General features: G+C 49.3%; 1 protein-coding gene across 1 annotated transcript in view; it reads left to right on the plus strand.

Annotated features, from left to right (window-relative positions):
• Positions 1-16,003, plus strand: part of LOC119946104 (normal mucosa of esophagus-specific gene 1 protein-like) — a 30,100-nt gene extending 14,097 nt beyond the window's left edge. Inside the window, exons 5-7 of the mRNA XM_038767511.1 lie at positions 11,493-11,594; positions 15,565-15,605; positions 15,819-16,003. The gene's annotated coding sequence lies outside the window, so the exon portion shown is untranslated. The remainder of the gene's footprint in view (positions 1-11,492; positions 11,595-15,564; positions 15,606-15,818) is intronic.
• Positions 16,004-25,227: the final 9,224 nt, after the last annotated feature.

The following is a 25,227-nucleotide window of genomic DNA, read 5'->3' on the forward strand; positions in this document are numbered from 1 at the left end:
ATGAGTTAGGAGGGGGCAAGGTGATGGAGTGCTTTAAAGCTCATGGTGAGGAGTTTTTGCTCGATATGGAGGTGGATAGGTAACCACTGGAGATATTTGAGGAGGGAGGTGACATACCCTGAACGTTTCTGTAGAAAGATAATATGGGCAGCGGAGTGAAGTATGGATTGGAGTGGGGGAATAGAAGGAGAATGTGAGGTCAGAAAGGAGGCTGATGAAGTAATCTAGGTGGGATAGAGTGAGTGATTGTACTAACTTGGTAGCAGTTTGGATGGAGAGGAAAGGGTGGATTGTACCGATGTTAAGAGGAGACCGACAGGATTTGGTGATGGATTGGATATGTGGATTGAGTAAGAGAGAGGGGTCAAGGATAATGCTGAGATTCTGGGCTTGTGAAGGAAGGATGGTGCTGCCGTCTACAGTGATGGGAAAGTCCAGGAGAGGACAAGGTTTGGGTGGGAAGATAAGAAGCTCTGTTTTAGACATGTTAAGTTTGAGGTGATGGGAAGACGGACATTCGAGGTAGTGATATCTTGAAGACAGGGGCAGATGCGAGCCTGGAGAGAGGGAGAGAGATCAGGGAGGAGATGCAGATTTGGGTATCATCTGCATAGAGATGGTAGTTGAAGCCATGGAAGTGAATGAGTTCTCCAGGGGAATGAGTGTAGATGGAGAATAGAAGGGGACCCAGAACTGAACCCTGATGGACCCCCACGGTAAGGGGGTGGGAGGGAGAGGAGGAGCTCGCGAAAGAGACTGAGAATGAATGGCCAGAGGGATAAGAGGAGAACCAGGAGAGAAGTTGCAGTGGTCTCACTGATCGGCAGGCAAACTGAGCACAAGGTCCCTGGCAGAGTGGGGTGTAGGACCAGGTCTGTTTGCCCCAGGCAGAGCGGGATCCCAAGCTGAATTTCTTCTAGGAAAATAGTGGAAATTGAGAATAGAGAAGCAGCGTGGCCTAGTGGTTAGAGCCCGGGCCTGGAAGTTAAAAGGACCTGGATTCTAATCCCAGCCCGGTCACCTGTCTGCTGTGTGACATTGGTTAAGTCACTGCATTTCTCTGGGCCTCAGTTCTTTCAACGGCAAAATGGGGATTAAGGCTTTAAGCCCCAGGTGGGACAGGGACTTTGTCCCAGTTGATTAGTTTGTATCCACCCCAGTACAGTACCTGGCACAGAGTAAATGATTAAGAAATGCCTTAAGGAAAAAAAATGGTGCTTAACAAATATCATTCATTCATTCAATCGTATTTATTGAGCACTTACTGTGGGCAGAGCACAGTACTTGGGAAGTACAAGTTGGCGACATATAGAGATGGTCCGTATCCAACAATGGGAAAGAGCTTAGTCCAGTGCTCTGCACATAGTAAGGGCTTAATAAATATTGATTGATTGATTGGCACATAGTAAGCACTTAACAAATACTGTAAGAAAAAAGAGATAGATGTGCTTAAGGAATACCAACTGCTTAGTCCAGTGCTCTGCACATAGTAAACACTCAATATATACCACTGATTGATTGATTGGCACATAGTAAGCACTTAACAAATATCATAAAAAATAAAAAAGAAAGTCGGGTTTTTTGCCACCCTGGCTCCTCACCTGGGACAGGTAAAGTTTTGGGTGCAGCCCACTGACAATGGGAAAATGGGCAAATCATGGAAGTTGGCACAGACTAATGGCCAGAGCCTGGGCCTGGTAGTCAGAGAATCTGACAGTAAGCTTTTTGAGGGCAGGGATCATGTTTCCCAACTCTACCATACTCTGTATTGCAGTATACCAAGCAGCATGGTTCAGTGGAAAGAGCACGGGCTTTGGAGTCAGAGGTCATGGGTTCGAATCCCAACTCCGCCACATCAATCAATTGTATTTCTGCTGTGTGACCTTGGAAAAGTCACTTTACTTCTCTGAGCCTCAGTTACCTCATCTTTAAAATGGGGATTAAGACTGTGAGCCCTACATGGGACAAGTTGATCACCTTGTATCCCCCCCCCCCCCACCGCTTAGAACAGTGCTCTGCACATAGTAAGTGCTTAACAAATGCTATCATTATTATTATATTCTGCCAAGCACTGTATTAAGTGCTCTGCACAGGTTCGCTCTCAACAAATACCACTGATTGATTTTCTCAGCCTTGCCACAGGCCTGATGTGTGAGCTTGAGCCAGATACTTAACCTTTCTGGGCCTCAATTTCCTCATCTGGAAAAGTGGCATTAATAATAATACTTATTAAAAATAATGTCTGTGATATTTTTAAGGGCTTACTATGATCCAAGGACTGCACTGAGTACTGGGTAGATCCAATGTGATCAGACCAGAATCAATCCCTGTCCCAGATGGGGCTCATAGGTTAAGGTGGAGGGAGAACAGTTATGTAATCCCCATTTTACAGATGAGGAAACTGAGGCACAAGGAAGTTAGGTGTCTTGCCACAGACTTACAACAGGCAAATGTCTGAGCTGGGATTATAACCCAGCTCTTCTGACCCCCAGGCATTTGTCAGCCTACTTCCCAGGACTGCTGTGTGTGGCCTAGTGGGCTGGGAGTCAGCAGATCCTGGGTTCGAAGTGGTTAAATGGCTATCCTGAAGGTCAGGATGGATTTTGGGGTTTCAGAAGACCTAAGTGGGTCACTGGGGCCCACCAAGGGTAAAAGGTCACTGGGACCTCCAAAGGCTCAGGTGGGTTTTTGTGTCCCTCTAGGAGGGGGAGGTGAGCAGAATTGTCCCAGTTTGCAATGGAAAGGAGACAGAGCATGGCCTGCCCTGGGCTTTGATGAGTAGGGGGCTTTGGCTACTTCACCTTCCCCCTCCCTCTTTTAGAGGGGTCTGGGATTGGGCTTGCTGGAATTGATGATGCCTATTATATTGGTGATGAGGATGACAATGACAATAATGATGATGTGGGGTTATCAGGGTTGAGCAGGTGGGGTGGAGAGGGGGTTGGAGGACATGTTGATTAGACCATTTCAGAAATTATTTAAATGTTCATTTTGTTGAACTGTGTGGGGATGAGGATTGTGGGGGCAAGGGAGAGGTGCTTGATGTTAATGGGTTGTGGCACTGCTAATGCCATGTATACATTGTGCACTGCCTGGGCGTGGGGCAGTAGGGAAACTGGGGAGGAGTTGGGGTGGTGATGATTGTTTTGGGGGTTCTGATGATGTTTCCAGGATATTGCTGCTGGGCTGGGGTGGGGTCTGAGTCAGAAGGGGAGGACCAGAGGCTGAAAGCTGCTCTTGCTTTTTCAGGCCGGGGGTGGAGAGCATATGCAAGAGGAGAGGACATGGAGGAAGACTTTGGGATCAGATGGGTTTGGGGAAGGCTGGGCCTGGGTTGGGGGTGACTGCTGGACCTGGGATTGAGGGTCCTGGGAGGCTGGGATAGATGACACCTTACACACGGGGGTATGTAGCGTGGCTTAGTGGAAAGAGACCAGGCTTTGGAGTCATAGGTTATGGGCTCAAATCCAGGCTCTGCCAATTTTCAGCTGTGTGACTTTGGGCAAGTCACTTCATTTCCCTGGGCCTCAGTTACCTCATCTGTAAAATGGGGATGAAGACTGTGAGCCTCCCATAGGACAACCTGATCACCTTGTAACCTCCCCAGCGCTTAGAACAGTGCTTTGCCCAGAGTAAGTGCTTAATAAATGCCATTATAAAAAAAATAATAAAAACATGACTTGGTGCATGCTCAGTGTTTGTCTGTGTCTGTGGGTCTCTCCATTCTGTGTCTCCCCTGTTCCCACTAGATTGAGGGCCAGGACAGTGTTCTCTCCATCCCCCTAGACCTCACCACGGCGATCAGTGCCCAGTTGGTACTGGTCATGGTGGGCAAGGGGCCGCTCCTGCTGTAGCTGCAGTGCTCATCCCACTGCTCCTACCCCTGTAGGGCTGAGGGCAAGGATCCGGTGTGTGGGGGGCAGAGACTGTGTCTCTTCTTCAGTGGGCTGCCCCCTGCTTGATCTCTCTTCTTACACCTTCCTCTTCCTGCTAGCTATAAGGAATTATACTAATCAATGGTATTTATCGAGCGCTTGTTGAGTACAGAGCACTGTCATATATCACATGGTTAACTCCTTAAAAGCAGTGATGGTGTGTCTTATCTCTGTTGAATCGCCCTCAGTGCCTAGCAGGCAAAAATGCCCTTAATATGAGATGTGCTCACTAGGGTTCTCTGTCCAGTAAATGACAGACAGTAGGTCGTTCATTCATTCATTCATTCATTCATTCATTCAATCAATCATTTATTGAGCATTTACTGTATGAAGAGTATTGTACTAAGCTCTTGGAAAGTACAAGTCAGCAACAAATATTCATTCAATCATATTTATTGAGCGCTTATTGTGTGCAGAGCACTGTACTAAGCGCTTGGGAAGTACAAATCGACAACATATAGAAACAGCCCCTACCCAACAATGGGCTCACAGTCCAGAAGGGGGAGACGGACAACAAAACAAAACATGTAGTCAAAATCGTCATAATAAATAGAATTTCACAATACTCCAATAACCACCTTGCCCCAGCTGACTGCCGTTTAAACACGTCTTTGAGATTTTGTCAGTGGTAGGGAACCAACAAAATGTAAACGTAGATTCTTTCCTTCCATAAAGCTGAAATTCCTTCAATGGGCTCACAGTCTAGAAGGGGGTAGGCAGACATCAAAACAAGTAAGCAGGCATCAATAACATCAACATAAATTAATAGAATTAATGATATATACACATCATCAATAAAATAAATGGAATTACAAATATGTACATATATAAACACAAGTGTTGTGGGGTGGGGGGGGTAGAGCAGAGGGAGCGAGTGGGGGATGATGGGGAGGGGAGGGGGGAGCAGAGGAAAAGGGGGGGTGCTCAGTCTGGGAAGGCCTCCTGGAGCTTTCAGTAGGGCTTTGAAGGGAGAAGTGTGCTAGTTTGATGGATTTGAGGAGGGAGGGCTTTCCAGACTAGAGGGAGGACGTGGGCCAGGGGTTGACAGCGGGACAGGCGAGACTGAGGCACAGTGAGGAGGTTAGTGGCAGAGGAGTGGAGTGTGCGGGCTGGGTTATAGAAGGCAAGAAGAGAGGTGAGGTGAGGGGGGCAAGGTGATGGAGAGCTTTGAAGCCAGTAGTGAGTAGTTTTTACTTGATATGGAGGTTGATAGGCAACCACTGGAGAATTTTGAGGAGGGGAGTGACATGCCCGGAATGTTTCCGTAGAAAGATAATCAGGGCAGCAGAATGAAGTATAGACTGGAGTGGGGAGAGACAGGAGGTTGGGACATCCACAAGGCCTGTCCAACCCAGTGAGGCCACTCAGTGGCCTGTCTAATATTGTGAGCCCCTTGAGGGCAAGGTCACCTTGAGAGTAGGCCTGTTTGATGTTTTGAGCCCCTGCCCTGGAGACAGGGCCACAGGGACTTTGTGACATTCTTACATTGTGATGAGCCTCCCACAGCAGGGGCTCTGCAAAGGTGAGCCTGTCTGACTTTGTGAGCCCCCTGAGGGAACGGCCTGGGTACCAGGGAAAGAGTGAAAAATATGGGTGCATGGAAAAGGGGGCTTCATGCCATGAACCCCAGATTTGAGTCTTCAAATCTCAGGGCACCAGGAAGAACAATACAAATATGTGTGCTGGTAAAAAGGGACTGGCTTCATGCCATGAAGTCCAGATTTGACATTTGGGTCTTCATGGCCTGGGAGCCAAGAAGGACACTAAAAGTTTTGGTGCCAGCAAAAGAGGGGCTAGCTTCAAGCCACAAACCCCAGAGGCCCAAGGCCTGAGAGTAATCACATGGGTGCTGGCAAAAGGAAGTGCGGGAAGTGGGGGAATTGGCTATATGCCATGAACCCAGGAAACAGGGAGAGAGAAAAAAACATGGATGCTGGCAAAAGGGAGACTGGCTTCATGCCATGAATCCTAGATTTGAATCTTACCATCTGAGTCTTCATGGTGCAGGCACCAGAAAGATGAATAAAAATATGGGTGCTAGCTAAAGGGGATTGGCTTCATGGTGATGATGATATTTATTAACTGCTTACTATGTGTCAAGCACCATTCTAAGCACTGGGGTAGATAAAATCTAATCAGGTTGGATCTAGTCCATCTCCCAGTATTAATCCCTATTTTACAGTTGAGGTGACTGAGGCACAGAGAAGTTAAAAGTCTGCTGTGTGACCTTGGACAAGTCCAGGTGTGGAACTAGGATTAGAACCCAGATCCATCTGACTCCCAGGCCCATGCTCTATCCACTATACCATGCTGCTTCATGCCACGAACCCCAAATCCAAGTCTTCCTTTTTGGATATTCTTGTCCCGGGTACTGGGAAGAACAATAAAAGTAGGGGTGCTGGCAAAAGGAGAGACTGGCTTCATGCCATGAACCCCAGATTTTAATCTTCCCAGAGAGATCTTCATAGCCTAAGCACCAGGAAGAAAAATAAAATGGGGGCAGGCGAAAGGAGGCTTGGTTTCATACCAAGAGCCCCAGCTTTTAGTCTTCCTATTTGGGTCTTCATGGGCCAGGTCCTGGGAAAAGCAATTAAAAATATTTGTTCTGGCAAAAGGGAGGTTGGCTTCATGCTACTAACCAAAGATTTGAGTCTTCCCACTTGGGTCTTCATGGCTTAGGTGCCGGGAAGAAAAATAACATGAGTACTAGCAAAAGAGGGCTGGCTTCATGTCCTGAACCCCAGATCTGAGTCGTCCCACTTGCGTCTTCACGGCTCACACACCATGATGAAGAATGATAAACATGGGTGTCGGGAATCGTGGGTCTGGCTTCGTGCCATGAACCCTCGATTTGTGTCTTCCCATTTGGGTTTTCCTGGCCCAAGTGCCGGGAAGAACCATAAAAGTGTGGGTGCTGGCAAAAGGGAGGTTGGCTTCATGCCATGATCCTCAAACGTGACTCCCTTTGGGGTCTTCATGACCCAAGTAGTAGAAAGATAAAAAATAAGGGTGCCTGCAAACTGAGCCTGGCTTCATACCATGAACTGCAGATTTGAGTCTTCGCTTTAGGGGCTTCATGGCTCAGGTATCAGGGAAAGAGTTAAAAATAGTGGGGGCCGGCTTCATTCATTCATTCAATCATATTTATTGAGTGCTTACTGTGTGCAGAGCACTGTACTAAGCGCTTGGGAAGCACAAGTTGGCAACATATAGTACAAATTGGCAACATGCTGGGGTACATACACGTAAATCAGGTTGGACAAAGTCCCTGACCCAAAAGGGGGCTCACAGTCTTAATCCCCATTTTACAGATGAGGTAATTGAGGCCCAGAGAATTTAAGTGACTTGCCCAAAGTCACACAGCTGGCAAGTGGCGTAGCTGGGGTTTGAACCCACCACCTCTGACTCCCAAGCCCGTGCTCTTTCCACTAAGCCACACTGCTTCTCGAGGGTTGGCCTCTGCTGCTAAATTGTTAACTCCTCGAGGGCAGGAGCTCATCTGTGCTCACTATTGTGACCCACAGGCAATATGTTGGCAAATGTTACCGATGGATTTATTTCCATCATTTATTCATCCATTCATTCAATTCACTCCATCGTATTTATTGAGCGCTCACTGTGTGCAAAGCACTGTACTAAGCTCTCGGGAGAGTACAGTATAACAACAAACGGACACATTCCTGCCCACAACGAGCTCACAGTCTAGGCCAAATTTCTTTTCACATAAGAGAACACAAAGCTTGCAATCCCAGTGCCTTGCCAAATTAGGGTTTGAAAATGACCCCAAGAAGCTCCCCCGAATGTTTACCATCCTTTGCCCTTCCAGGAGGAAGTTTTCCGATTCTGGAAATAAAAGTGATTCAAGCAGCTCAGCTCTGCTGCAAGACGGGTGCTCAGCTAGGTCTAGGTCCCAGTGCTTAGTTCAGTGCTTGGCACAGGTAAGCACTTAAAATTCCAGTCATCATCTTGTTTATAAGACTGGGTTCCATGTTTGTGCACGTGTGGGAGCAACTGATGGCAGAAGGAATTCCATCTTTCTGGAAGGAAAGAATCTACGTTTACATTTTATTGGTTCCCCTACTGCTGACAAAATCCCAAAGAGGAGCTGGACGGCAGTCAGTTGGGGCAAAGTGCTTATTGGAGTAACGTGAAAGCAGCAGAAACCGCACTCTGGGGGAAATACCTGGGTGACTGGTCAAGCATGGCAAGGCCAAAATTGGGATCGGGAAGGTCTGGGATTCAAATGTACCTGTTTTGAAAGCACAGAGCTCCTGGGGGCACCAGAGTGGGAAGCATTATGGTTATTAATAATAATAATGGTAATAATAATAATAGAGGTATTTGTTAAGAGCTTACTATTTGCCAGGCACTGTACTAAGCACTGGGATAGATACAAGTAAATTGGGTTGGACATAGTCTCTGTTCCACACGAGGCTCATGGTCTTAATCCCCATTTTACAAGAGGTAACTGGCACAGTGAAGCTAAGTGACTTGCCTAAAGTCACACAGCAGGCGAGTATTGGAGCTGGAATTAGAACCCAGGTCCTTCTAACTCCCAGGCTCATGCTCTATCTAATAATAATAATTGTGATATTTGTTATAGAAGCACAATTGTCAAGGTCCTGCTTTTGTCCACCTTTCTCCCCCACCCCTGCCTAAGGCCCACTTGACCACTTTGGGTTTGCCTGACGGGTTGCCTTAGAACCAATCAAGCCCCTGGCCCTACTTACCACCCTAACAAAGGAGGTCCAGGACTAAACAGGAAATGCCCCAGGAGCTTACTGCATTCTATCCTAAAGTACTTCTCCTACTGGATTGTTCTGATCGTTATGAATGCTGTACTAATGGTGTATGAAGAAGCCCTGTATTGCCTGAAGTTGAGCTGGCCTTGACTAGCAGCGGAATCTCTGCTGCTCAACTCCTCTCCCTACTAGTGTCGGATGAAGCGCTAATAGTAATAAAATCTGTCTCTGACATACCTTTTTCTGAACACAACGCAGAGTCTGTAAAGTTTTTCTTCCACATTAAGTGCTTACTTTATACCACTCATTCATTCATTCATTCGTATTTATTGAGCGCTTACTGTGTGCAGAGCACTGTACCGCTGTACTAAACATTTTACAGATAAGGTAACTGAGGCCCAGAGAAGTGAAGTTGCTTGCCCAAGGTCATACAGCAGACAAGTGGCAGGGCTGGGATTAGAACCAGGCCCTTCTGACTCCCAGGTCTGCTCTATCATTTAGGCCATGCTGCTTCCTCTAAAGAGTTAAAAAAGAAGTCAACTCACTGGCAGTCAAGAGAACTGGGTTCTAATCAATCAATCAATCAATTGTATTTATTGAGTGCTTACTGTGTGCAGAGCACTGTACTAAGCACTTGGGAAGTACAAGTTGGCAACATATAGAGACAGTCCCTACCCAACAGTGGGCTCACAGTCTAGAAGGGGGAGACAGAGAACAAAACCAAACATACTAACAAAATAAAATAAATAGAATAGATATGTACAAGTAAGATAAATAAATAAATAGAGTAATAAATATGTACAAACATATATACATATATACAGGTGTTGTGAGGATGGGAAGGAGGTAAGATGGGGATGGAGAGGGGGACGAGGGGGAGAGGAAGGAAGGGGCTCAGTCTGGGAAGGCCTCCTGGAAGAGATGAGCTCTCAGTAGGGCCTTTGAAAGGAGGAAGAGAGCTAGCTTGGCGGATGGGCAGAGAGAGGGCATTCCAGGCCAGGGGATGACGTGGGCTGGGGGTCGATGGCGGGACAGGCGAGAACGATCCCACTCTGATCCCACTCTAATCCCCACTCTGACCCTTGCCCACTGTTGTGACCTTGGGAAAGTCAGTTGGATGGACCTCAGTTTTCTCATCTGTAAATGGGGAAAACCTCCCTCAAACTGTGAGCCCTATGAGAAACAGGGGACTGTGTCCAATGTACACAAAGCGCATAGTAAGTGCTTTAACAAATACCACTCATGTGGCCTGGGTGGGAAGGGACTGGGCAGATGACGCCATACATATGAAAATGTTTAGGATAGGCCAAGGCATCAGCATTCAAACAGCAGCTGGCCTGCAAGGGCACTAATTTACTCTGACAGAGGATCCAAGATTATTGATCTTGGTGGCAGGATCCCACTGACTAAAGGTTTCCGTCCTAACTGGCTCACCAGCAAGAGTCTGTGGCAGGGCCCTGAAACATCAACAGCTCACCAGGGTTTGTGCTTCTCTTGTCTCAGCTGAGTCGTGCGCACTGGGAATGGGTGTTAGGAGGAGGAGCAGCAGCTTTTTTTTTTTTAATGGCATTTGGCATTTTTTTAATGGCGTTTTAATGGCATTAATGCTTACTGTGTGCAAGGCACTGTACAAAGTGCTGTGGTAGATACCCGCTAATCAGGTTGGACACAATCCCTGACCCACATGGAGCTCACAGTCTTAATTCCCATTTTACAGACGAGGGGATTGGGGCACAGAAAAGTGAAGTGACTTGCCCAAGGTAACACAGCAGACCAGTGTGTGCCAGGTGATGCCAGCCAGTAAAGAATTACTCAGAGGATCATTTCCCCAAGCAAGCTTTTATTATCCCGTCCAATTTCCCTCCCAGAATGAATTTAGGTCTTTTGGGTGTAACGGACACAGCGGGCTCCGCCCCTTAGGGGAGGTGAGAACCCTGAGCACTCAGCCGGAGTTGCTTATAAACTGTATCCGAGATTGTGGCGTTGACGGATTGGCTCTATCCTTCTAGCGTCACGCTGATGGGCAGATTGTAGAGGGGGGTAAGGGATGCTTGTCAGTTTCACTTCCTCCCCTCAGTTCCCGCCCGTGATGCCGGCCTCACAAGCACCGTACTAAACGGTGGGTTAGATACAATAAAACAGGTCGGACACAGTCCCAGTCCCACACAGGGCTCACACTCTTAATCCCCATTTTACAGATGAAGTAACTGAGACTCAGGGAAGTGAAGTAAATTGCCTAAGGTCACACTGCAGACATGTGGTGGAGGTAATAATAGTAATGATAATAATGATGGTATTTGTTAAGTGCTGTTGTCCACTAGCGGACTTGACATGACTGACTCCATTTTGTGTATGCTAACAGTAACCCTCCATTTTGCGCAGGCCGAGAGAACAACTCCTTTTTGTATTTTGTGCAAGGCTCAGCAACAGATGTCTTCAAGGCCAGTAACAAGTAACAAGTATCTATGCAAGGCCATAGGGCAGATAACAACCTGCACAAGGCAATGAGAACAGAGAATAATGAGAATTTGTAACATCTTGTCGGTCCTAATCAGATTCCTGAAATTCCTAAATGCTCCGCTCCCATGTTGCTGTAACTCAATAAAAGACACAGTGAGAATGGGATCGGGGCTGCTTGTCACTCGTACCTCTCCCGGGAGGTGAACGGGCAGGTAGCCACTTTCCTTCTTTACTGCTCTATCTGAACTCATGTCTCCAAGTCATTTTTCCTATCTGGGTCACTACCCTGGTTACAAGAACCCTGCGGCCGATGTACACCGAGTTAACCTATTTGCACCCTACTTGTCAATAACAGTAACTTCTTTGGCGACCACAAAGGGGACTCTCGTGCTGTGATCTGGATAGGAACAAACCTCCGCGGGTGAGAACGGTCGACTCTCGTGACGCGTCAGACTTTGTAAGTAAGGATCCGCTTTTCGGGTCTGAGTCTCCCCTTCTCTCCTTCTGGGTTGTTAATTTGGAGCACCCGGGTGAGGTTCCGGGTTAGCGGTTTCTTCCTCCTCCGTTTACACGGTGGTGGGTGGTTTCTCCTCCCTTCGGTTGGAAGGGGTGGGTGGTTTCTCCTCCTGGGTTAGGAGGTGGTCTGTTGACCTCAGGAGACGTTCTGAGGGGGCCTAGGAGACGTCCTAGGTGTCTTTCTGGGTTGAGCGGAAAGGGGTTTCCGGTTGTTGGAACCATGGGCACGAGTCTCTCTAAGACTAGTTGGTGCCTGGCTAAAGTTCTCCAATCACGGGATGAGAGTCACTTGCCTGTAACTAAAGGAATGTCTGAAAAACAACTTGTAGGGTGTCACAAGGCCTGGACTAAGTTCCGGGACCAACAGGGTTATTCTTTCTGGCCCGAGGGAGGGTCTTTTGATCCTCAAAGTCTTCGCAAACTCTGGGAGGTTTTATCTTGTTCCCGGTATGATGAAATGTGCTGTTGGTATTGTTGGGCTGAGGTTAGTAAGAATCAGTCCTCTCAGACTGAAGTAGCAACATTGTCACCTGTGGCAGAAAAGGCTGTGTTGCCTTCAGTCCCGAGTCCGCAGTCCCACTCAGCGGACCTGATAGGTACCTCAGTTCCTATCCCCCTGCTTATTTACCTCCAGTACCACTTCTAGCCCCTGTTCGTGAGAACTACCAGCAGATCCCAGGGGCGGGCGGGAATGTCATAATAGCCGGAGTAAGGGCTCATGTCCCTTTCGAGCCCCAAACCCTTATAACCTGGCAGCAGAATACTCCACCCTTTCAAAGAAATCCTCAGGAAGTGTATCGAAGGGTCCTGGGAATTTTTAGAACCCATCTTCCTACTTGGGCGGATGTAGAAGAGCTGCTTGAATTGTTTTTCACTTCTGATGAGAGCTCCCGCCTCAGAGCTCTGACTGTAAATTTAGAGAACGATGGTCAGCCTCATGTGGCGTGGGCCAACAATTGAGCCTAATTGGAACTTAAATGTGGAAATAGATTGGAATCGCCTTAATCAAGGGCAGCAGACTCTCCTGGCTGCCATCCAAGAATTGGGCCGGAAACCTACTAATTGGGACTCCTTCCACTGGATGATCCAGAGGGAAAGGGAAAACCTCCGATGACTTTTTTCACTCATCTTAGTGAGAGAGAAGAGACGATGGTTAAAAGAATTGTATGTGTATAAAGGAAGATGGAGGGAAAAGGAGAAAGAAAAGAGAAGGTGAAGCAATTGCGGTTGAAGGAAATTGTCTGTTCAGGCATCTACACCCTGCGAAGCAGGTGTCCCATAAGGGGGAATGATGGGTGGAGAGATTGCCTCTGAAGGAAATTGTTTGTGTACGAAGGTTAGAGTAAGCGTGTGTGAAGGAGAAAGAGAAGAGACACGAGGGAATTTTAGTCGAATGTCGGTCTCCTTGTAATACTCCTGTGTTGCCGGTGCGAAAACCAGGCTCCCCTCTGTCCTATCGGTTAGTCCAGGACTTGCATGCAATTAACTCTTACGTTTTGCCTATGCATGCTGTGGTTCCTAGTCCCACGGCAGTAGTTAGCTCCGTGAGTCCCAAAGCAACCTGTTTTACTTGTATTGATTTAACTGGCGCTTTCTTTACCGTCTCAGTGTCCTGTGAGAGCCAGTACCTTTTTGCCTTTACCTGGGAAGGTCGTCAACTAACCTGGACGAGACTTCCCCAGGGTTTTGTCTACTCCCCAACTATCTTTTCAAGAGAGTTGTTCAGAGCCCTATCTCCCCTCAAAGTACCCAAAGGGATCAGTATGTTCCAGTATGTGGATGATATCCTTATTGCTGGGGACACGGAGGATCTGTGTCGGTCAGGTTCCTTCAGGTCCTAGCTTGCTTGCATCAGCTTGGTCTTAAAGTTAGTCGCGAGAAACTGCAGTGGTGTCAGCCCCCAGGTAAAATATCTTGGGTTCATGTTGCGGGCGGGGAGAAAAGAGCAATCGCCCCCAAGCGAGCGAGCCTGATTCAATGCATGCCTCGCCCCACTACTAAGAGGGGCCCTGAGAGGTTTTCTGGTGTGGCTGGGTTTTGTCAAGCCTGGATTCCAGAATTTGGGTTGTTAACCAGACCCCTTTTTGAGCTCCTAAAAATGACTTCCCCCCCCCAGAGCCCCTGGACTGGACTCCGAGGCTGTAGAAGCCTTTCAGACACTAAAAATCATGCCTGAGTTCAGCCCCTGCCTGGGACTCCTTAACTATAGTAAGCCGTTCTATTTGTACATTCATGAACGGCCACGGAGGTGGCCTCAGGTGTTTTTGCCAAACTCTCCGTCCTCACTGTCGACCAGTAGCCTATTATTCAGGTGTCCTATGATCCTGTCATTCTAGGTCAAATACCCCTGTATCCTCTGAATAGCTGCGGTGGTAATGCTGCTTGAAAAGTCTCAGGATATCTCTTGGGACATCCCGCTGTTGTTCAGACTCCCGCATGAAGTTGTGCGCCCTCCTTCGTGGAGCAGCCACCAAGCACTTATCTGTGGCACGCCTGACTAAATATGAAGTTGCTTTATTGGAAAATCTGCAGGTACATGTGGAGCGCTGTGGCTCCTTGAACCAGCTACCCTGCTTGAGTCCAGCTACCCTGCTTGAGTCCTCTCCCATGACTGACCAAATTCATGATTGTGATGAAGTAGTTCGGGAAACTGTCGCTCCTTGATCGCTCCTTTGCAATGGGCCTTTGTCCTCTTTTGATCTAACTTTGTTTACAGATGGCTCCTCCTTTATGGACCAAGGGGTGCGCCTCACCAGCGCTGCTTGTGTATTACCCTAACCTCTGTGCTGTGGACTGGCTCACTCCCAGCTTCTTGCAGTGCGCAGGCAGCTGAGCTTGAAGTCCTTGCACAGGCATTACTACTTGGTAAAGGGAAGTGTGTGACCATCTGTACAGACTCTAAGTATGCCTTTGGGGTTTGTCATGCTACAGGTGTCCTGTGGCAAAGTCGTGGGTTCCTCACCTCAGCGGGTCATCAGGTTGCTAATGGGGATTGTATAGAGTGCCTATTACTCCTCTTGCTCCCGGCCGAGGTGGCTGTCGTGCATGTGCATGCCCACACCCGAGGAAGTGATTCCCTGAGTTTGGGCAATCGCCTAGCCGACGAGGCCTCTCGTTGGGCAGCTCGGTATGCCCCCCTTGTATGTGTAGCCCCTGTTATGACCCTGGCCCCCACGTCTATGCCTGGCAGTCTGTTGCCCTCCCTGATTACTGATAAGGAAAGAGCTGAGTGGCCTTGGCAATATGAGGCACTGGAACGGGATGGACTCTTTTGGGTCCCTGATGGACGCCTTATTTTGCCCGCTGCTGCACTGCGACCAGTTTGGGTCTTCACTAGGAGACTCACTTTGGTGCAGATGTCTTGGCAGCCACAGTTCTTCAAGTTTGGTTTGCCCCAGGTATCCATCCTGTTGCCAAACGTGTCACAGCCAGTTGTGCTACTTGCCAGAGCTTCAGTGCTCACCCTGGTCATCGGGACGTGCCAGTCGTGAGTTGAAAACCCTTTTGGGAAAGCTTTGTATGGAAACTCATCTCAAATGGCCCGAGGTTCTATACCTCTCGCACTTTATCGTCTACCGATGTCTGCCCCCAGGCTCCTTTAAATATATCTCCTTATGAAATGCTATTTGGTCATTCCCCCGTATGGGGAAGCCTTTCAGATCCCCGACCTCCTCCGACCCTACAGGTGGCGATGATGCCCCTGCGAGCCTATGTTTGTCTCTCCAGGGGAATTCTAGCTGAGCTGCAGGCTGCCTGGAATCCTCCGTCAGCGCACCCCTCTCACCGTGATCTATCATCTGCATCCGTCATTGCTGGAGATTGGGTTTGGGTTAAGCGCATGGTCGGCAATGCTTCACTTAAGCCATCCTGGGAGGGGCCCTACCAGGTTCTCTTGTCTTCCTTTTCTGCAGTTTGTGTTGCCGAGCGCCCCTCATGGATCCACCACTCCCAGGTGAAGCCAGCTGTTTTTGATGCTTCGCCTCCCGATTGTACTCCACCTTCGGTTTCTGCTGACTCAAGATTCTGAGCCACCCACTGTCCCAGCTTTACGGCTGCCGTCGAACTTCTACCGGATGCGCCTCGGTCCTGTGAGATTTTGTCTGGTTGCTTATTTGTGTGTCTTGCTTGCTGTGTTGTTTTTTTTGTGCTGTGCTGTGTTTTTCAGCTCCTGAAGGCCTGCCTCTGATGTGCTTCATCTACCTTGATGCTTCTGCAACCCCGACTGTACCCCTGTCCAAGGCTGAGATCATGGACATGCAGCGCCTTCTGGATGCTGTGTTTCGCTGAGGAGGGGGATTGTTGCGTGTGTTGTGTGTGTAAAGCTATGCCTGTATTTTTTTTGTCTTTTCCTTATCCTTTACTTTAGGCGTCAGCTTTGCGGAAGACCTTTATTATCCCAAAGAGGGTCGTATGTGATCCTCCCGGAGGCCATGGGCCTCGGAAGGATCAAAGGGGGGATTGTTGCCCACTAGCGGACTTGACATGACTGACTCCATTTTGTGTATGCTAACAGTAACCCTCCATTTTGCGCAGGCCGAGAGAACAACTCCTTTTTGTATTTTGTGCCAAGGCTCAGCAACTGATGTCTTTCAAGGCAGTAACAAGTAACAAGTATCTATGCAAGGCCATAGGGCAGATAACAACCTGCACAAGGCAGTGAGAACAGAGAATAATGAGAATTTGTAACATCTTGTCGGTCCTAATCAGATTCCTGAAATTCCTAAATGCTCCGCTCCCATGTTGCTGTAACTCAATAAAAGACACAGTGAGAATGGGATCGGGGCTGCTTGTCACTCGTACCTCTCCCGGGAGGTGAACGGGCAGGTAGCCACTTTCCTTCTTTACTGCTCTATCTGAACTCATGTCTCCGAGTCATTTTTCCTATCTGCGTCACCACCCTGGCCGATGTACACCGAGTTAACCTATTTTGCACCCTACTTGTCAATAACAGTGCTCACTATGTGCCAAACAGTGTTCTAAGCTCTGGTGTACATACAAGGTAATCAGGTCATCATCCCATGTGGGGCTCACAGTGGACCCAAGAGAACCCAAGGTGGGGATGCAGATAGGGAAGCAGCGTGGCTCAGCGGAAAGAGCCCGGGGTTTGGAGTCAGAGGTCAGGGGTTCAAATCCCAGCTCCGCCAATTACCAGCTGTGTGACTTTGGGCAAGTCACTTCACTTCCCTGTGCCTCAGTGACCTCATCTGTAAAATGGGGATGAAGACTGTGAGCCCACCGTGGGACAACCTGATCGCCTTGTAATCTCCCCAGCGCTTAGAACAGTGCTTTGCACATAGTGAGCATTTCATAAATGCCGTCATCATTACTGATGGCATTGGTTGTTCTGGATGGCTACCAAGTCGCTGGGCAACTAAAGGATTAGTCAGACAGCATGTGACTGCCGGAAGTTTTAATAAAGTTTTATTGGTAAGGTCGCAGACCAAATAGGGGGTAACGCACCCCGGGGGCTCATTTCCTTAAGGGCAAAGGCCCCAAGTGCCCGATACAACAGGCTTATATACCACTGTTGCTGATCACAGTGATTGGTAGATTTGAAAACAGTGAGGACTGGATTGGTGCAGATTTGGTACAGAGCTGGGTGGAGTCTACCTCCTTATTTGGTTTGGTTCCTGGACCCAGCCAGTGGGCTGCAGGGTCTAAGGCCCATACCAGATATGGCAACAGAACCACGTACATTCAAACAATATCTGCAAGCTTTCCATGGTGCATGAGGGGGCCCCCATCAGGAGCAGCACGGCTTAGTGGAAAGAGCACGGGCCTGGGAGTCAGAAGGTCCGTTCTACTCCCGACTCCACCACAAGTCTGTTGTGTGACCTTAATGATAATGATGGTATTTGTTAAGCAGTTACTACGTGCAAAGTACTGTTCTAAGCATGGGGGGCTACAAGGTGGTCAGGTTGTCCCACGTGGGGCCCACATCTGAATCCCCATTTTACAGATGAGGTAACTGAGGCACAGAGATGTTAAGTGGCTTGCCCAAGGTCACAAAGCCGACAAGTGGCAGAGTTGGGTTTAGAATCCATGACCTCTGACTCCCAAGCCCATGCTCTTTCCACTGAGCCACGAGTCACTTCATTTCTCTGTGCTCCAGTTCCCTCATCTGTAAAATGGGGATTGAGATCGGGAGCCCCACGTGGAACAGTGATTGGGTCCAAGCCAATTTGCTTGTACCCAACCCAGCGTTCAGGACCGTGCCCGGCACATAGTAAGCCCTTAACAAATGCCACCATCATTATTATTATTATTACCACCGTATACAGCGAAACACTTTACCTCACGCTTAGCCTAATTGAAAGGGGCGTAGATGCGTACAAACACACACACACACGCGCGCACACACACACACACACACACACACACACACACTCCCTACCCCCAACCCCCACCCCGGACCCAAAATAGCTACCAATCCGACTGGCTTCCCCAAATTTCCTGAAGATAGTCCCATGTCACAGGAGTTTCAAGGAGTCTGGACCCAGCGGCATGCCAACCTGGTTCAAGTGCTTTGGCCTCGGCCCCATTAAGGTGTCTCAGCGCAGATCTTTGATATTTGTTTTCTTTGTTCCTGGGCCCCATGGAACTATTTCTTTCCCCCCTTTTATCGGCTGTTTCGGTTTTTGGGGGAGGTGCGGCGGGGGGGAGTTGCGGAGGAAGTTCTCATTTGCTGCTCCAACTTCCTTTTATCTGCAGCTCAGGTGGCTCATTACCAGGAGAAACCAGGGAGGACCACCACCCCGCCCTCCCCGTGTTTACATACCACTCAGGCTCAACCCCACCCGGCAGCCTTTATAATAAGGATGGCATAAGAAGCACAGTTCTAAGCCCAGGGGAATACAAGGTAATTAGGTTCATTCATTCAATCGTATTTATTGAGCGCTTACTGTGTACAGAGCACTGTACTAAGTGCTTTGGGAAGTACAAGTTGGCAACATATAGAGACGGTCCCTACCCAACAGCGGGCTCACAGTCTAGAAGGGGGAGACAGATGACAAAACAAAACATATTAACAAAATAAAATAAATAGAATAAATATATACAAGTAAAATAAATGGAGTAATAAATATGTACAAACATATATACAGGTGCTGTGGGGAGGGGAAGGAGGTAAGGCGTGGGGAGGAGGGGGAGAGGAAGGAGGGGGCTCAGTCTGGGAAGGCCTCCTGGAGGAGGTGAGCTCTCCCACATGGGGCTCACAGTCTTAATCCCCATTTTACAGATGAGGTCACTGAGGTCCAGAGAAGTGAAGTGACTTGCCCAAAGTCACACAGCAGACAGCTGGCGGAGCCGGGATTTGAACCCGTGACCTCTGACTCCAAAGCCCGTGCTCTTTCCCAGACTGAGCCCCTTCTTTCCTCTCCCCTCGTCCCCCTCTCCATCCCCCCGTCTTACCTCCTTCCCTTCCCCACAGCACCTGTATATATGTATATATGGTTGTACATATTTATTACTCTATTTATTTATTTATTTATTTATTTTACTTGTACATTTCTATCCTACTTATTTTATTTTGTTGGTATGTTTGGTTCTGTTCTCTGTCTCCCCCTTTTAGACTGTGAGCCCACTGTTGGGTAGGGACTGTCTCTATGTGATGCCAATTTGTACTTCCCAAGCGCTTAGTACAGTGCTCTGCACATAGTAAGCGCTCAATAAATACGATTGATTGATTGATTGATTGATTGATTTCCATTGAGCCACGCTGCTTCTGACAATTGTGGAATTTTAAGTTCTAACTGTGGGCCAAGCACTGAGCTAAGCACTGAGAACTAGATCTAGCTGAGCACCCTGAGGCCCAGAGTAGTGAAGTGACTTGGCCAATTAATTTTTTTCACGATGTGTATATATCTATAAGTCTATTTATTTATATTGATGCTATTGATGCCTGTCTACTTGTTTTGTTTCATTGTCTCCCCCCTTCTAGACTGTGAACCTGTTGTTGGGTAGGGATTATCTCTCTTGGTTGATGAATTGTACTTTGCAAATGCTTAGTACAGTGCTCTGCACACAGTAAGCCCTCAATAAATACGATTGAATTGATGAATGAATGAATGCATGCATGCATGCATGAATGAATGAATGAAAGAAAGGTTACAGAACTGACATACGGTTACGGTAAAGGCGGGGTTCGAACCCAGGCCCTTCTGACTCCCAGGCCCCGGGCTCTGTCCACCTGGGCCAAGCTGCTTCTACCTCTCCCTCCACTCCTCAGAATGCCAGGTGCTGGCTACACAGATGGCCACACACCACCCTCTGTGACTTGCCACCCTCTGGTGGCTTGGCCACCCCTGTTGGGATCAATCATTAATCGATGGTAATTACTGAGCACTTACTCTGAGCAGAGCCCTCTAGTAAGTGCTTGGGAGAGGACAGTAGAACAATACAGCATGGGCCTGGGAGTCAGAAGGACTAGGTTCTAATTCTGAGAAGCAGCCTGGCTCAGTGGAAAGAGCATGGGCTTTGGAGTCAGCGATCATGGGTTCAAATTACAGCACAGCCAGTTGTCAGCTGTGTGACTTTGGGCAAGTCACTTGAGTTCTCTGTGCCTCAGTTCCCTCATCTGTAAAAGTGGGGACTAAGACTGTGAGCCCCCCGTGGGACAACCTGATCACCTTGTCACCTCCCCAGTGCTTAGAACAGTGCTTTGCACATAGTAAGTGCTTAATAAATGTCATCTGTATTATCATTATTACTATTCTGGCTCTGCCACTTGCCTGCCGTGTGATTTCCCTTCTCTGGGCCTCAGTTCCCTCATCTGTAAAATGGGGATTCAACACATGGACTTGTGTCCAACCTGATGACCTTTGTGAGGGATGGAACCCAGTGAAGTTTCCTCATGAGACCCCAGGAGGGAAGGCAGAAGCTATCTCCCTGGGCCAGGCCGGGTTACACCAGATAGGACAAACCGGAAGGAGATAGAGGGAAAATAAAACAGCCACATTGCAGGACCTGTTTACAAAAAAACAGGACGCAGCTAACCGAAAAACAGGATGCAGGTTAAACCGCAAGGCCACTGTCAGCCTTGTACGTGAGCGTGTTGGGTGCTAGCTGCCGCGATTAAATTGTACGCCCTTAAGTATCCAGACAATGGAGAAAGGGGATAGTCGGTGGGAGGAAGAGGATGCGTTAGGGCTATAAAAACCGGCTTCGTACAATCAACAAGCACACTCCCCGGCTGATGCTGTTTGAGCAACGGGGGTAGTGCCCTTTCTCATGAGAAAGAATAAAGACTCTTTCTGATCCTGACCTGGACTCTGATTTGGTGGGTAGAGGGAGCCACTATCCCACACACCTTATATCTATCCCAGCGTTTAGAACGGTGCCTCATACAGTGCTTAATCATACCATCGAAAAACTCATATCATCAAAAAGAGAGATTGATGATGATGATGGAATTTGTCAAAAGTTTACTACGTGCCAGGCACAGAACTAACCAATGGGATGGATACAAGTAAACCCAGATGGACACTGCCACTGTCCCATGTGGGGCTCACTGTCTCAATCTTCATTTTACAGATGAGGTAAGTGAGGCACAGAAATGTGAAGTGACTTACCCAGGGTCACACAGCAGACAAGTCGTAGAGCCCATGATCTTCTGACTCCTAGGCCTGTGCTCTATCCACTAGGTCATGCTGCTTCCCCAGCATGCTGGACCTCTAATCCCAGTTACTGGCCTGCTCTGTGTGACCTTGGACAACTCTGTGACTGTGATAAAGACCGTGAGCCTCACATGGTTTGAAAGTGACTGCGTCCAACCTGATCACCTTGCATCTACCTTAGTGCTGAGAACAGTTTTTGGCACCTAGTCAGCGCTTAAGAGCCATTTATTTATTTTGCTTGTACATATTTATTCTATTTGTTTTGTTTTGTTGTCTGTCTCCCCCTTCTAGACTGTGAGCCCGCTGTGGGGTAGGGACCGTCTCTATATGTTGCCAACTTGTACTTCCCAAGCGCTTAGTACAGTGCCCTGCACACCGTCAGCGCTCAATAAATACGATTGAATGAATGAATTAATGAATGATTTTGATCATGACCATCATGACTGTTATTATTGATTTGTGACTCCATCCGTCCCCCTCGCCAAGGTTTGGGACTTGGATCGTACTCCTCTCCAGGGATTCCTCGTCGTCGACGACGGCGGACAGAGCCGGTCCGGGGAGGGGCCTCAGTCCGTAGGACCCCTCCTCTTTCTAATCTCCCCGGCCCCAGATACTCGGCCAGAAAGGAGTCGCCCACCAGCTTCCCCGCGGGGCTCTGCGGCGACGCTCCGCTCTGGCCACCGCCGCCCCTCTCCTCTGCTGAAAGGATACGCGGGGCCTTGGACCCCGGATAACGACCGCCCACCGTCCCCGCCCCTTGCATCATCATCATCATAAGGAGAAGAACTGTGGTATTTGTTAAGCGCTGTGTGCCAAGCACTGCACTAAGCGCTATACAAGCCCCCCCCGCCCCGCTCCTCCCGGGCGCTCCCTCCTCCCTCCTGCTCCGTGGGCTGCAGTCCTCTGCCCTCCATCTCTCTCTCCTCCGCCCCTCCCCCCAGGCGGCGGTGGAGCGCTGGCCGGCTGGCTCCCCATGCTCCCCGCCAGACTCTTCGTGCTCCCCTCGGGGCCTCCGGGCCCGGCGCTCGGCCCGACCGGCGGCTCCACCGCCTGCTGCTCGGTCCCTCCCAGGAGGCTGGCCGCCCGGCCCACCTTCCCAATCCCCATGGAAGAGGAAGAGGTCAGCAGGCTCCCCCTCTCCCGACCCCCTCCTCACTTCCCCGCTTCTGTACCTGAGACCGGGCCGGGGGGAGGAAGGGAGCAAGTGGGACCCCCCCTGCCCCGCCCCCACCACTTTCCCTGCCTCCCCCCCGCCCCATCCCTCTTTTCTCCCCGCTTCCTTCCCCCGCCTCCTTCTCCCCCAATCTCCCCCCTCCGCTCCCCTAACCTTCTTTCCAAGTCACTTCGTTTCTCTACACCTCAGTTATCTCATCTGCAAAATAATGAGGATTGTATTTGTTAAGCGCTTACTCTGTGCCTAGCTGCCTAGCACTGTTCTACAGCGCTGTTGAGACTGAGCCCCACATGAGACAGGGACTGTGTTCGACCTGATTTGCTTGTAATAATAATAATAATGTTGGCATTTATTAATAGCTTACTATGTGCAAAGCACTGTTCTAAGCGCTGGGGAGGTTACAAGGTGATCAGGTTGTCCCACGGGCCGGGGTGGGGGTGGGGGGCTCGCAGTCTTAATCCCCATTTTACAGATGAGGTAACTGAGGCCCAGAGAATGAAGTGACTTGCCCGAAGTCACACAGCTAACAGTTGGTGGAGCCGGGCGCTTAGTACAGTGCCTGGCGCACAGTAAGCGCTTAACGAATACCGTCAGTATTATCATCGTCATCATTATTACCCCTACCTCATTCCTCCACCTCTTTCTCCCCTTTCTCCTTCCCCCAGGTACCCCTACCCACTTCCTCCACTTCCGCCTCCCCATCTCCTCCTCACCTCCTTCTCCCTCAATCTCCTACCTCCCCAGCCCCTTATACCCACTTCTTTCTTCCCCCACCCCCACCTCCCCATCTCTTCCCCATCTCCCCCCTACCTCCTTCCCTCACCTCCTTCTCCCCCAATCTCCTCCCCGCTACTACCTCTGGCCCCTTGTCCCCACTACCTCCTTCCCCCATCTCCTCCCCTGCTATCCCTACCTCCAATCCCCTCCTCCTCCCCATCTTCTCCCCATCTCTCCCCCACCTCCTTCTCACCTCCTCTTCCCCCAATCTCCTCCCCGCTACTACCTCTGGCCCCTTGTCCCCACTACCTCCTTCCCCCATCTCCTCCCCTCCTATCCCTACCTCCAATCCCCTCCTTCTCCCTCAGTCTCCTCCCCTCCACAGCCCCTAGCCCTTTCCCCCACTTCCTCCTTCCCCATCTCTTCCCCTACTACCCTTAGCCCCCCCCCCATCTTCTTCCCAATCTTCTCTTCCAGCTTCCTTATTTATTTCCATTAATGCCTGTCTCGCCCTCTAAACTGTCAGCGGAGGGCAGGGAATGTGCCTGTGTCTTGTTTTATTGTATTCTTCTCAAGTACTTAGTACGGTGCTCGACACACAGTTAGCGGTTGATAAATACGATCGAATCTGGGAGTGAATGATAACTTCACCCCTTTCATTCATTCATTCAATCGTATTTACTGAGCGCTTACTGTGTGCACAGCACTGTACTAAGCGCTTGGAAAGTAAAATTCGGCGAGAGATAGAGACAATCCCTACCCAATAATGGGCTCACACCCCGGCTACCCCTACCTCCTCCCCCCCAGCTCCCTTCTCCCTCAATCTCCTCCTCCTGCCCCCCCCCCCCCCGTTAGTTAGCCCTTTCCCCCCACTTCCTCTTTCTCCCATTTCTTTCCCTGGTACCCGCTGCCTCCTTTACACCCACTTGCTCCTTCCCCACACTAACCCTACTTCCTCTTCCTGCATACCACACTACCCCTAAGCGCTGGGGTGTATACAAGTAAATCGGGTGGGACCGGAGTCCCTGGCCCCACGTGGGGTTCACATTCTCAATCACACTCTGGCGTGTCACCCTGCTCCTCAAAATCTCCAGTGGTTGCCTATCAATCTTCGCATGAAGCCAAAAACTCCTCACACTATTGGCTTTGAAGCTCTCCATCCCCTTGCCCCGTCCTACCTCACCTCCCTTCTCTCCTTCTAATATAATAATAATGATAATAATAATAATGGTGGGAATTTGTTAAGCACATACTATGTGCAAAACACTCTTCTAAGCGCTGGGGGGACTACAGGTGATCAGGTTGCCCCACCTTGGGGCTCACCGTCTTAATCCCCATTTTACAGAGGAGTAAACTGAGGCACACGGGAAGTGAAGTGGCCTTGCCCCAAGGTCACACAGCTAAGTCGTGGGGGCCAGGATTCAAACCCATTGCCCTCTGACTCCCAAGCCCACGCTCTTTCCACTGAGCCATGCTGCTTCTCCTAAGCCCAGCCCGTACACTCCGACCTCCGCTGCTGCTAACCTCCTCACTGGGCCTCGGTCTTGCCTCGTCCCACATCGACCCCTGGCCCACCATCCTCCACCTTGGCCTCGGAATGCCCCCCTCATCAGATCCACCAAAACTAGCTCTCTTCTCGCCTTTCAAAAGACCTATCCTGCAGAGCCACACCTCCAGCCAGGAGGCCTTCCCAAGACTGAGCCCCCCCCTTTTCCTCTTGCTCTCCTCCCCCCATCTGCCCTTACTCCCTCCTTCTGCTCTACCCCCTCTTCCCTGCCCCACAGCACTCGTGAATATTTGTACATTATTTACTATTCATTTATTTTATTAATGATATGGCATAGATCTATAATTCTATTTATTTTGATGCTGTTGAGGCCTGTCTACTTGTTTGTTTTGTTGTCTGTCTCCCCCCTTCTAGACTGTGAGCCTGCTGCTGGGTAGGGATTGTCCTCTATCCTGTTGCCGAATTGCATTTGCAAGCAGTGCTGTGCAACCAGTAAAGCACTCAATAAATACGATAGAATGAATGAATGATGAATGATAAGAACCCATGACCTTCTGACTCT

The sequence above is a fragment of the Tachyglossus aculeatus genome, chromosome 26 (genome assembly GCF_015852505.1).
Source record: "Tachyglossus aculeatus isolate mTacAcu1 chromosome 26, mTacAcu1.pri, whole genome shotgun sequence".
Lineage (NCBI taxonomy): Eukaryota > Metazoa > Chordata > Mammalia > Monotremata > Tachyglossidae > Tachyglossus > Tachyglossus aculeatus.